The sequence below is a fragment of the Arachis ipaensis genome, chromosome B8 (genome assembly GCF_059453495.1).
Source record: "Arachis ipaensis isolate K30076 ecotype BB chromosome B8, ASM5945349v1, whole genome shotgun sequence".
Classification (NCBI taxonomy): domain Eukaryota; kingdom Viridiplantae; phylum Streptophyta; class Magnoliopsida; order Fabales; family Fabaceae; genus Arachis; species Arachis ipaensis.
In genome coordinates, this window is record NC_142443.1 from 81,791,871 (window position 1) to 81,802,814 (window position 10,944).

Consider the following 10,944-nt stretch of genomic DNA (forward strand, 5'->3'; position numbering starts at 1 on the left):
CATGGAAGAAGCATCTCCATTCCTGCCATTGGAGCAAACAATTTTGAGCTGAAACCTCAATTAGTTTCTCTGATGCAGCAGAACTGCAAGTTTCATGGACTTTCATCTGAAGATCCTTTTCAGTTCTTAACTGAATTCTTGCAGATATGTGATACTGTTAAGACTAATGGAGTAGATCCTGAAGTCTACAGGCTCATGCTTTTCCCTTTTGCTGTAAGAGACAGAGCTAGAGTGTGGTTGGACTCTCAACCCAAAGATAGCCTAAACTCTTGGGATAAGCTGGTCACGGCTTTCTTAGCCAAGTTCTTTCCTCCTCAAAAGCTGAGTAAGCTTAGAGTGGATGTTCAGACCTTCAGACAAAAAGAAGGTGAATCCCTCTATGAAGCTTGGGAGAGATACAAAGGACTGACCAAAAAGTGTCCTTCTGACATGCTTTCAGAATGGACCATCCTGGACATATTCTATGATGGTCTATCTGAATTAGCTAAAATGTCATTGGATACCTCTGCAGGTGGATCCATTCACCTAAAGAAAACGCCTGCAGAAGCTCAAGAACTCATTGACATGGTTGCTAATAACCAGTTCATGTACACTTCTGAGAGGAATCCTGTGAGTAATGGGACGCCTATGAAGAAGGGAGTTCTTGAAATTGATACTCTGAATGCCATACTGGCTCAGAATAAAATATTGACTCAGCAAGTCAATATGATTTCTCAGAGTCTGAATGGAATGCAAGCTGCCTCCAACAGTACTCAAGAGACATCTTCTGAAGAAGAAGCTTATGATCCTAAAAACCCTGCAATAGCAGAGGTGAATTACATGGGTGAACCTTATGGAAACACCTATAACCCCTCATGGAGAAATCACCCAAATCTCTCATGGAAGGATCAACAAAAGCCTCAACAAGGCTTTAATAATGGTGGAAGAAATAGGTTTAACAATAGTAAACCTTTTCTATCATCCACTCAGCAACAGACAGAGAACTCTGAACAAAATACCTCTAATTTAGCAAACTTAGTCTCTGATCTATCTAAGGCCACTGTAAGTTTCATGAATGAAACAAGGTCCTCCATTAGAAATTTGGAGGCACAAGTGGGCCAGCTGAGTAAAAGGATCACTGAAATCCCTCCTAGTACTCTCCCAAGCAATACAGAAGAAAATCCAAAAGGAGAGTGCAAGGCCATTGACATAGTCAACACGGCCGAACCTAAAGAGGAAGGGGAGGACGTAAATCCCAGTGAGGAAGACCTCCTGGGACGTCCAGTGATCAATAAGGAGTTTTCCTTTGAGGAACCAAAGGAATCTGAGACTCATCTAGAGACCATAGAGATTCCATTGAAACTCCTTATGCCCTTCATGAGCTCTGACGAGTATTCATCTTCTGAAGAGAATGAGGATGTTACTGAAGAGCAAGTTACCAAGTACCTTGGTGTAATCATGAAACTGAATGCCAAATTATTTGGTATTGAGACTTGGGAAGACGAACCTCCCTTGTTCACCAATGAACTAAGTGATCTGGATCAACTGATATTACCTCAGAAGAAACAGGATCCTGGAAAGTTCGTAATACCTTGTACCATAGGCAACATGATCTTTGAAAAGGCTCTGTGTGACCTTGGTTCAGGGATAAATCTCATGCCCCTCTCTGTAATTGAGAAACTGGGAATCTTTGGGGTGCAAGCTACTAAAATCTCATTAGAGATGGCAGACAATTCAAGAAAACAGGCTTATGGATAAGTAGAGGACGTGTTAGTAAAGGTTGAAGGCCTTTACATCCCTGCTGATTTCATAATCCTTGATACTGGGAATGATGAGGATGAATCCATCATCCTTGGAAGACCTTTCCTAGCCACAGCAAGAGTTGTGATTGATGTTGACAGAGGTGAATTAGTCCTTCAATTGAATGAGGACTCCCTTGTGTTTACAACTCAAGGTTACCCTTCTGTAAACATGGAAAAGAGGCACAGTAAGCTTCTCTCAAAACAGAGTCAACCAGAGCCCCCACAGTCAAACTCTAAGTTTGGTGTTGGGAGGCCACAACCAAACTCTAAGTTTGGTGTTGAACTCCCATATCCAAACTCTAAGTTTGGTGTTGGGAAGTCTCAACAATGCTCTGAACATCTGTGAGGCTCCATGAGAGCCCACTGTCAAGCTATTGACATTAAAGAAGCGCTTGTTGGGAGGCAATTCAATTTTTATTTATCTAATTTTATTTTTCTTGTTCTTTCATGTTTTATTAGGTTCATGATCATGTGGAGTCACAAAATAAATATAAAAATTGAAAACAGAATCAAAAATAGCAGAAGAAAAATCACACCCTGGAGGAAGACCTTACTGGCGTTTAAACGCCAGTAAGAAGCATCTGGCTGGCGTTCAACGCCAGAACAGAGCATGGTTCTGGCGCTGAACGCCCAAAATGGGCAGCATCTGGGCGTTTGAACGCCAGAATTGCACCCTGGAGAAGAGCTTGCACTGAACGCCCAGAACAAGCATGGTTCTGGCGTTCAACGCCAGAAATGGGCAACAAATGGGCGTTCAACGCCCAGAACAAGCACCAATCTGGCGCTGAACGCCCAGAGTTGTGTGCAAGGGCATTTTGCATGCCTAATTTGGTGCAAGGTTGTAAATCCTTGAACACCTCAGGATTTGTGGACCCCACAGGATCACCTCAGGATCTGTTGACCCCACAGGATCCCCACCTATCTCCACTCACTTCTTCTCACCCCTCCTTCACACAATCCCATAAACACTCTTCCCTAAAACTCTTCACCAATCACCTCAATCTCTTTTCCCTATAACCACTTCACCACTCACATCCATCCACTCTTCCCCATAAACCTACTTCATAAACCCCACCTACCTTCAAAATTCAAAATCAATTTCCCACCCAAAACGCACCCTTATGGCCGAACCTTACCCCCCTCCCTTCCCTATATAAAGCCCTCCATTCTTCTTCATTTTCACACAACACAACCCTCTCTTCTTCTTCATTTATTCTTTCTTCTCTTGCTCGAGGGCGAGCAAAATTCTAAGTTTGGTGTGGTAAAAGCATAAGCTTTTTGTTTTTCCATTGCCATTGATGGCACCCAAGACCGGAGAATTCTCTAGAAAAGGGAAAGGGAAGACAAAAGCTTCCACCTCCGAGTCATGGGAGATGGAAAGACTCATCTCCAAAGCTCATCAAGACCACTTCTATGATGTTGTGGTCAAGAAGAAGGTGATCCCTGAGGTCCCTTTCAAGCTCAAGAAGAATGAGTATTCGGAGATCCGACATGAAATCCAAAGAAGAGGTTGGGAAGTTCTAACAAACCCCATCCAACAAGTCGGCATCCTAATGGTTCAAGAGTTCTATGCCAATGCATGGATCACTAGGAACCATGATCAAAGTAAGAACCCAAACCCAAATAATTATATTACAATGGTTCGGGGGAAATACTTAGATTTTAGTCTGGAAAATGTGAGGTTGGCGTTTAACTTGCCTATGATGCAAGGAGATGCACGCCCCTACACTAGAAGGGTCAACTTTAATCAAAGGTTGGACCAAGTCCTCATGGACATATGTGTGGAAGGAGCTCAATGGAAGATTGACTCAAAAGGCAAGCCGGTTCAATTAAGAAGACTGGACCTCAAGCCTGTGGCTAGAGGATGGTTGGAGTTCATCCAACGCTCCATCATCCCCACTAGCAACCGATCTGAAGTTACTGTGGATCGGGCCATCATGATCCATAGCATCATGACTGGAGAAGAAGTAGAAGTTCATGAAGTCATCTCCCTTGAACTCTACAAAATAGCCGAAAAGCCCTCTCCTGGGGCAAGGCTAGCTTTTCCTCATCTTATTTGCCATTTATGTTACTCAGCTGGAGCTTTCATAGAAGGAGACATTCCCATTGAGGAAGAGAAGCCCATCACTAAGAAAAGGATGGAGCAAGCAAGAGAGCCCATTCATGGATCTCAAGAGACACATGAAGCTCATCACCATGAGATCCCTGAGATGCCTCAAATGCATTTTCCTCCACAAAACTATTGGGAGCAAATCAACACCTCCCTATGAGAATTAAGTTCCAACATGGGACAATTAATGGTGGAACATCAAGAGCACTCCATCATCCTTCATGAAATAAGAGAAGATCAAAAAGCAATGAGGGAAGAGAAACAAAGACAAGGAAGAGACATAGAAGAGCTCAAGGACATCATTGGTTCCTCAAGAAGGAAACGCCACCATCACTAAGGTGGACTCATTCCTTGTTCTTACATTCTTTGTTTTTCATTTTCTCTATGTTAAGTGCTTATCCATGTTTGTGTCTTCATTACATGATCATTAGTATTTAGTAACTTTGTCTTAAAGTTATGAATGTCCTATGAATCCATCACCTCTTTTAAATGAAAATTGTTTTAATTCAAAAGAACAAGAAGTACATGAATTTCGAATTTATCCTTGAACTTAGTTTAATTATATTGATGTGGTGACAATGCTTCTTGTTTTCTGAATGAATTCTTGAACAGTGCATATGTCTTTTGAAGTTGTTGTTTAAGAATGTTAAATATGTTGGCTCTTGAAAGAATGATGATAAGGAGACATGTTATTTGATAATCTGAAAAATCATAAAAATGACTCTTGAAGCAAGAAAAAGCAGCAAAGAACAAAACTTGCTGAACAAAAAAAAAAAAAAGAGAAAAAGCAAGCAGAAAAAGCCAAAAGCTCTTAAAACCAAGAGGCAAGAGCAAAAAGCCAATAATCCTTAAAACCAAAAGGCAAGGGTAAATAAAAAGGATCCCAAGGCTTTGAGCATCAGTGGATAGGAGGGCCTAAAGGAATAAAATCCTGGCCTAAGTGGCTAAACCAAGCTGTCCCTAACCATGTCCTTGTGGCGTGAAGGTGTCAAGTGAAAACTTGAGACTGAGCGGTTAAAATCAAGGTCCAAAGCAAAAGAAGAGTGTGCTTAAGAATCCTGGACACCTCTAATTGGGGACTTTAGCAAAGCTGAGTCACAATCTGAAAAGGTTCACCCAATTATGTGTCTGTGGCATTTATGTATCCGGTGGTAATACTGGAAAACAAAGTGCTTAGGGCCACGGCCAAGACTCATAAAATAGCTGTGTTCAAGAATCATCATACTGAACTAGGAGAATCAATAACACTATCTAAACTCTGAGTTCCTATAGATGCCAATCATTCTGAACTTCAATGGATAAAGTGAGATGCCAAAACTATTCAAGAGGCAAAAAGCTACAAGTCCCGCTCATTTAATTGGAGCTATGTTTCATTGATAGTTTGGAATTTATAGTATATTCTCTTCTTTTTATCCTATTTGATTTTCAGTTGCTTGGGGACAAGCAACAATTTAAGTTTGGTGTTGTGATGAGCGGATAATTTATACGCTTTTTGGCATTGTTTTTAGTATGTTTTTAGTAGAATCTAGTTACTTTTAGGGATGTTTTCATTAGTTTTTATGTTAAATTCATATTTCTGGACGTTACTATGAGTTTGTGTGTTTTTCTGTGATTTCAGGTATTTTCTGGCTGAAATTGAGGGACTTGAGCAAAAATCAGATTCAGAGGTTGATGAAGGACTGCTGATGCTGTTGGATTCTGACCTCCCTGCACTCAAAGTGGATTTTCTGGAGCTACAGAACTCAAAATGGCGCGCTTCCAATTGCGTTGGAAAGTAGATATCCAGGGCCTTTCAGCAATATATAATAGTCCATACTTTGGCTGAGTTTTGACAATGTAAAAGGGCGTTGAACGCCAGTTCTACGCTGCTGTCTGGAGTTAAACGCCAGAAACACGTCACAAGCCAGAGTTGAACGCCAAAAATACGTTACAAACTGGCATTCAACTCCAAGATTGACCTCTACACGTGTAACATTCAAGCTCAGCCCAAGCACACACCAAGTGGGCCCCGGAAGTGGATTTATGCATCAATTACTTACTTCTATAAACCCTAATAACTAGTTTAGTATAAATAGGACTTTTTACTATTGTATTAGACATCTTTGATCAGTTTTATGCTATCTTAGACTTTCATGGGGGCTGGCCATTCGGCCATGCCTGAACCATTATCACTTATGTATTTTCATACAGTAGAGTTTCTGCACTCCATAGATTAAGGTGTGGAGCTCTGCTGTTCCTCAAAGATTAATGCAAAGTACTATTGTTTTTCTATTCAATTCAACTTATTCCGCTTCTAAGATATTCATTCGCACTTCAACCTGAATGTGATGAACGTGACAATCATCATCATTCCCCTACGAACGCGTGCCTGACAACCACTTCTGTTCCACCTTAGATTGAATGAGTATCTCTTGGATCTCTTAATCAGAATCTTCATGGTATAAGCTAGATTGATGGCGGCATTCATGAGAGTCCGAAAAGTCTAAACCTTGCATGTGGTATTCCGAGTAGGACTCTGGGATTGAATGACTATGACGAACTTCAAACTCGCGAGTGCTGGGCGTAGTGACAGACGCAAAAGGAGGGTAAATCCTATTCCAGTATGATCGAGAACCTTAGATGATTAGCCGTGCTGTGACAGAGCATTTGGACCATTTTCACAAGAGGATGGGATGCAGCCATTGACAAGGGTGATGCCTCCAGACGATTAGCCATGCAGTGACAGCGCATCGGATCATTTTCCAGAGTGGATAAAAAGTAGCCATTGACAACGGTGATGTCCTTACATAAAGCCAGCCATGGAAAGGAGTAAGACTGATTTGATGAAGACAGCAGGAAAGCAGAGGTTCAGAGGAACGAAAGCATCTCTATACACTTATCTGAAATTCTCACCAATGATATACATAAGTGTTTCTATCCTTATTTTCTATCTATTTAGTATTTATGTTCGAAAACTCCATAACTATTTTATATCCGCCTGACTGAGATTTACAAGGTGACCATAGCTTTCTTCATACCAACAATCTCCGTGGGATTGACCCTTACTCACGTAAGGTTTATTACTTGGACGACCCAGTGCACTTGCTGGTTAGTTGTATCGAAGTTGTGAATGAAAAACGATTTATTAAGACGTGCGTACAGAGTTTCTGGCGCCGTTGCCTGAGATCACAATTTTGTGCACCAGGGATAGAACTGCAGCTAAGGTGTTACAAAGCGGATTCTTTTGGCCCACCCTTTTTAAGGATGCCAAAGAACTAGTAAAGAGCTGCAATGAATGCCAAAGATCTGAAAACTTGCCCAAAAGAAATGAGATGCCACAAAATTTCATCTTGGAACTGGAATTGTTTGATGTGTGGGGAATCGATTTCATGGGACCATTCCCGACCTCATATGCAAACAAGTACATCTTGGTAGCAGTGGATTATGTTTCCAAGTGGGTAGGGGCTATTGCAACCCCAACAAATGATAACAGGGTAGTCATGAACTTCCTCAGGAAGAATATCTTTAGCCGGTTTGGAGTTCCACGAGCACTTATCAATGATGAAGGGAGCCATTTTTGTAACAGACCACTAGAAGCTCTTCTCCTACGATATGGGGTAAAACACAAGGTAGCCACACCTTACCATCCCCAAACAAGTGGACAAACTGAGATATCCAACAGAGAGCTAAAGAGAATTCTGGAAAAGACTATGGGTGCATCAAGAAAGGATTGGTCGAAGAAGCTGGATGATGCTCTTTGGGCATACAGAACAGCATTCAAAACACCACTTGGAATGTCCCCATATCAACTAGTGTATGGGAAAGCTTGTCATTTACCACTGGAGCTGGAACACAAAGCTCTCTGGGCTATCAAGATACTAAATTTTGACAGCATTGCTGCTGGTGCAAAGAGGATCTTGCAGCTGCAAGATATGGAGGAATTCAGGTCACAAGCCTATGAAAATACCAAGATGTATAAAGAGAAAGCAAAGAGAAGACATGACCTGCATCTTGCACCCAGGAGTTTCGAAAAGGGGCAGCGAGTACTCCTTTACAATTTCAAATTGAGACTATTCCCAGGAAAACTCAAATCAAGGTGGTCCGGACCTTTTCTTGTCACAAAAGTTTCGCCATATGGACACATCGAAATCATGGATGAAGGTTCAGAGAGGACTTTTACAGTGAATGGACAAAGACTCAAGCATTATCTGGGCAACATGGGGGAAAGACCCAGAGTAAATTACCATCTCAAGTAAAGGAGGAACCGTCGAGCTAGCGACGATAAAAGAGCGCTCTGTTGGGAGGCAACCCAACCTCAGGTAGTTTCCTTTTCATCTTTATTTCAATAAGGATCACAAGTTGTTTCCCCTGTATTGCGAGGAGCTAAGTTTGGTGTTCCACACCAAAACAATTTAAGAGTGAAAGTGTGATTCTAAGTTTGGTGTTCCACCAAAGATATTAGTTAGAATTACACCCCACTCCCAAAACACATTGCTAGCTCCAACCAATCAAGGGAAACCACTTAGATGTAGTTATAATTGTTTTGTTAACAACAAGATATGAGGTTCTCTGCATATATGCAATGTTTGTACTGGGCAAGGAACTGAGTTTGGTGTTCACACACCAAATTGAGTTCAAAAGCCTCAAGCACACATGCAAGCTAACTATGTCTCAAGTGCTTTGGGAACAAGCAACTTCCAATAACTTTGCAGAAATCTTATGAGGGAATAGTGCACCTTCACCCAAGGAAGTGAAGTAGCAAGGACTAGGATGATGACAAAGAAAGAGGGAAACTAGAAATCATCACCCGAAGGTTGCATTGTTACTTAATTCCATTATACTCAGAATTGTGGAGAATTGGAAGTCCGAATGTACTTTTGATTAATAGTTACTCGTAGTTGGAACCTTTTTCAATTCTGTCTCTTAAGTTTTGTGTTGAAGAGGTCTATGCTTGCTGGTCTTTATGTCACCGCATCCTTACTTTGCTTACTTGTATGTTTGTCCCTTTAAATCAAATGAAAAGAGAATGAGTGTTTTTAAAGACCAGAAAGGAGTTCATACTATGGAGTAAGTTCATGAGTTTGTGGTGTGGTCATAAGTTAGCTAAGTTGGTTCAACCACAAGGTGGGAGGACAACTATCTGTTATGAATACTATACTTGAGACACACCCCATGAGACTAGCTAAATAAGAAGATCCTAATAAGAAAAAGGGAAAGAACAGTCAAAGTTGAGGAATAAAAGAAAAAGAACAAGCAATAAGGCTAGGCACCAATGGTTCTTAATCTTGAGGCATGTGTCTGTGGTGCTCCTGTATGAAGGATCTACTTGGATGAATAAGCTCTTAGGAGTGCCTTATCACTTGGTAACTTGGGTTAACTAACTCGGGATTATCAGCTGAAAGTCCACTGTCAAGAGTAACCCTCACTACAGAGCATTTAGTAACCCAAAGAGGTGCTGGACACCAAGGTCTCAAGAAAAGAAAAAGAAAATAAATAAACTATATGCCTGTGGTGTGTATGTATGGGGGAGAGACTTGAGCAAGTAAGTCCTTAGGGGTGCTTCAACACCTAGCACCTTGAACCAACTGGTTCGGGAGTATTGGCTGAAAGCTTATTTTAAAGAGTTGCCCCCTTACAGAACACGTAGCCTAAGAACACAAATAAGCCCTGAAATAACAACAAAAGGATCAATGAATAAAAGTTTCATGGGATGCAATCACAGTGAGTATTCTAGGACATGATAAAGGTCTGAAAGCCAGGAATGAACCTAAGTTGCTATGCATGAAACTACCATAAAACCAGGGACATGACTTCCACAAGAATGACTCATTTCTCTTGGCATTCCATTCATCATTCTCTTGTTCCAGTACTTGCTTAGGGACAAGCAAGCTTTAAGTTTGGTGTTGTGATGCCAGGGCATTTTGGCCAGTTTCACTGACCTTTTCTTTACTGTTTTTAGGGTAGTTTCATGCATTTCCTTAGGAAATAAGCTAGTTTTGGGTACATATTCACTTACATCTTGATTCAAGCATACATTGTGAACTTTACATGATTTCATGAGGATTTTGCATGAATTTAAGGACAAATTGAATGTTGCATTTCCCATGAATTGGACTAGAACTTTGATGCACTTTATTGCTTGATTTCAGAACAAAGGAAGCAAAGAAGAACCACATTAGTGGCAAAGTTAGTTACACTAACGTTGACACTAACGTGGAATGGGAGTAACTTGCAAAGTTAATGAGAAAAGTCATTGCCAATAACGCTCTCGAAGCCATCATTACCCACGTTAAGAGTCATGTTAACTAAGTTAACGTGAACTCTAACGTGGAAGAAAGGAAATGGAGCCAACGTTAGTGACACTTAACATTATCACTAACGTTGGACCAAGCTCATAAGTGGCCACGTTAGTCACCACGTCAACTTAGTTAACGTGGCCTCTAACGTTAAGAAGGAAGGGGGGAAGCCAACGTTAGTGACATTCAACATTATCACTAATGTTGGCCAAGTCACATTAAGCCACGTTAACTCCCACGTTAACCTAGTTAACGTGGAAGCTAACGTGAGGAAACAAGGTGGTTGACAATGTTAGTGACACCAAACATTGTCACTAACATTGGAAGGAACCCACACAAGCCCCAATAAGCCACGTTAACTCCCACGTTAACTTAGTTAACGTGGAAGTTAACATGAAGAAGGGAGGTGACGCCAACGTTAGTGACACCCAACATTGTCACTAACGTTGGAAGGAGCCCACACATGCCACCATGAGCCACGTTAACTCCCACGTTAACTTAGTTAACGTGGAAGCTAACGTGGATAAGGGAATGTTGAGCCAACGTTAGTGACACTCAACTTTGTCACTAACGTTGGAGATGGCTAGCATGGCCACGTTAGAAGCCACGTTAACCTAGTTAACGTGGACTCTAACGTGAGAATTAGGGGCACATTGGAACGTTAGTGACAATGGTAAGTGTCACTAACGTTCTCGAAGGTTGGCAAGCCTACGTTAAAAGAGCCACGTTAACTAAGTTAACGTGGACTCTAACATAGGGAATGGGGAAATCCTAAACG

General features: G+C 41.3%; 1 non-coding gene across 1 annotated transcript; it reads right to left on the minus strand.

Moving 5' to 3' along the window:
• Nucleotides 1–327: 327 nt before the first annotated feature.
• On the minus strand, nucleotides 328–435 carry LOC148548596 (small nucleolar RNA R71). The gene has a single exon (XR_015897038.1). It is a non-coding gene; the product is annotated as a small nucleolar RNA R71 (small nucleolar RNA).
• Between the last annotated feature and the right edge of the window lie 10,509 nt (nucleotides 436–10,944).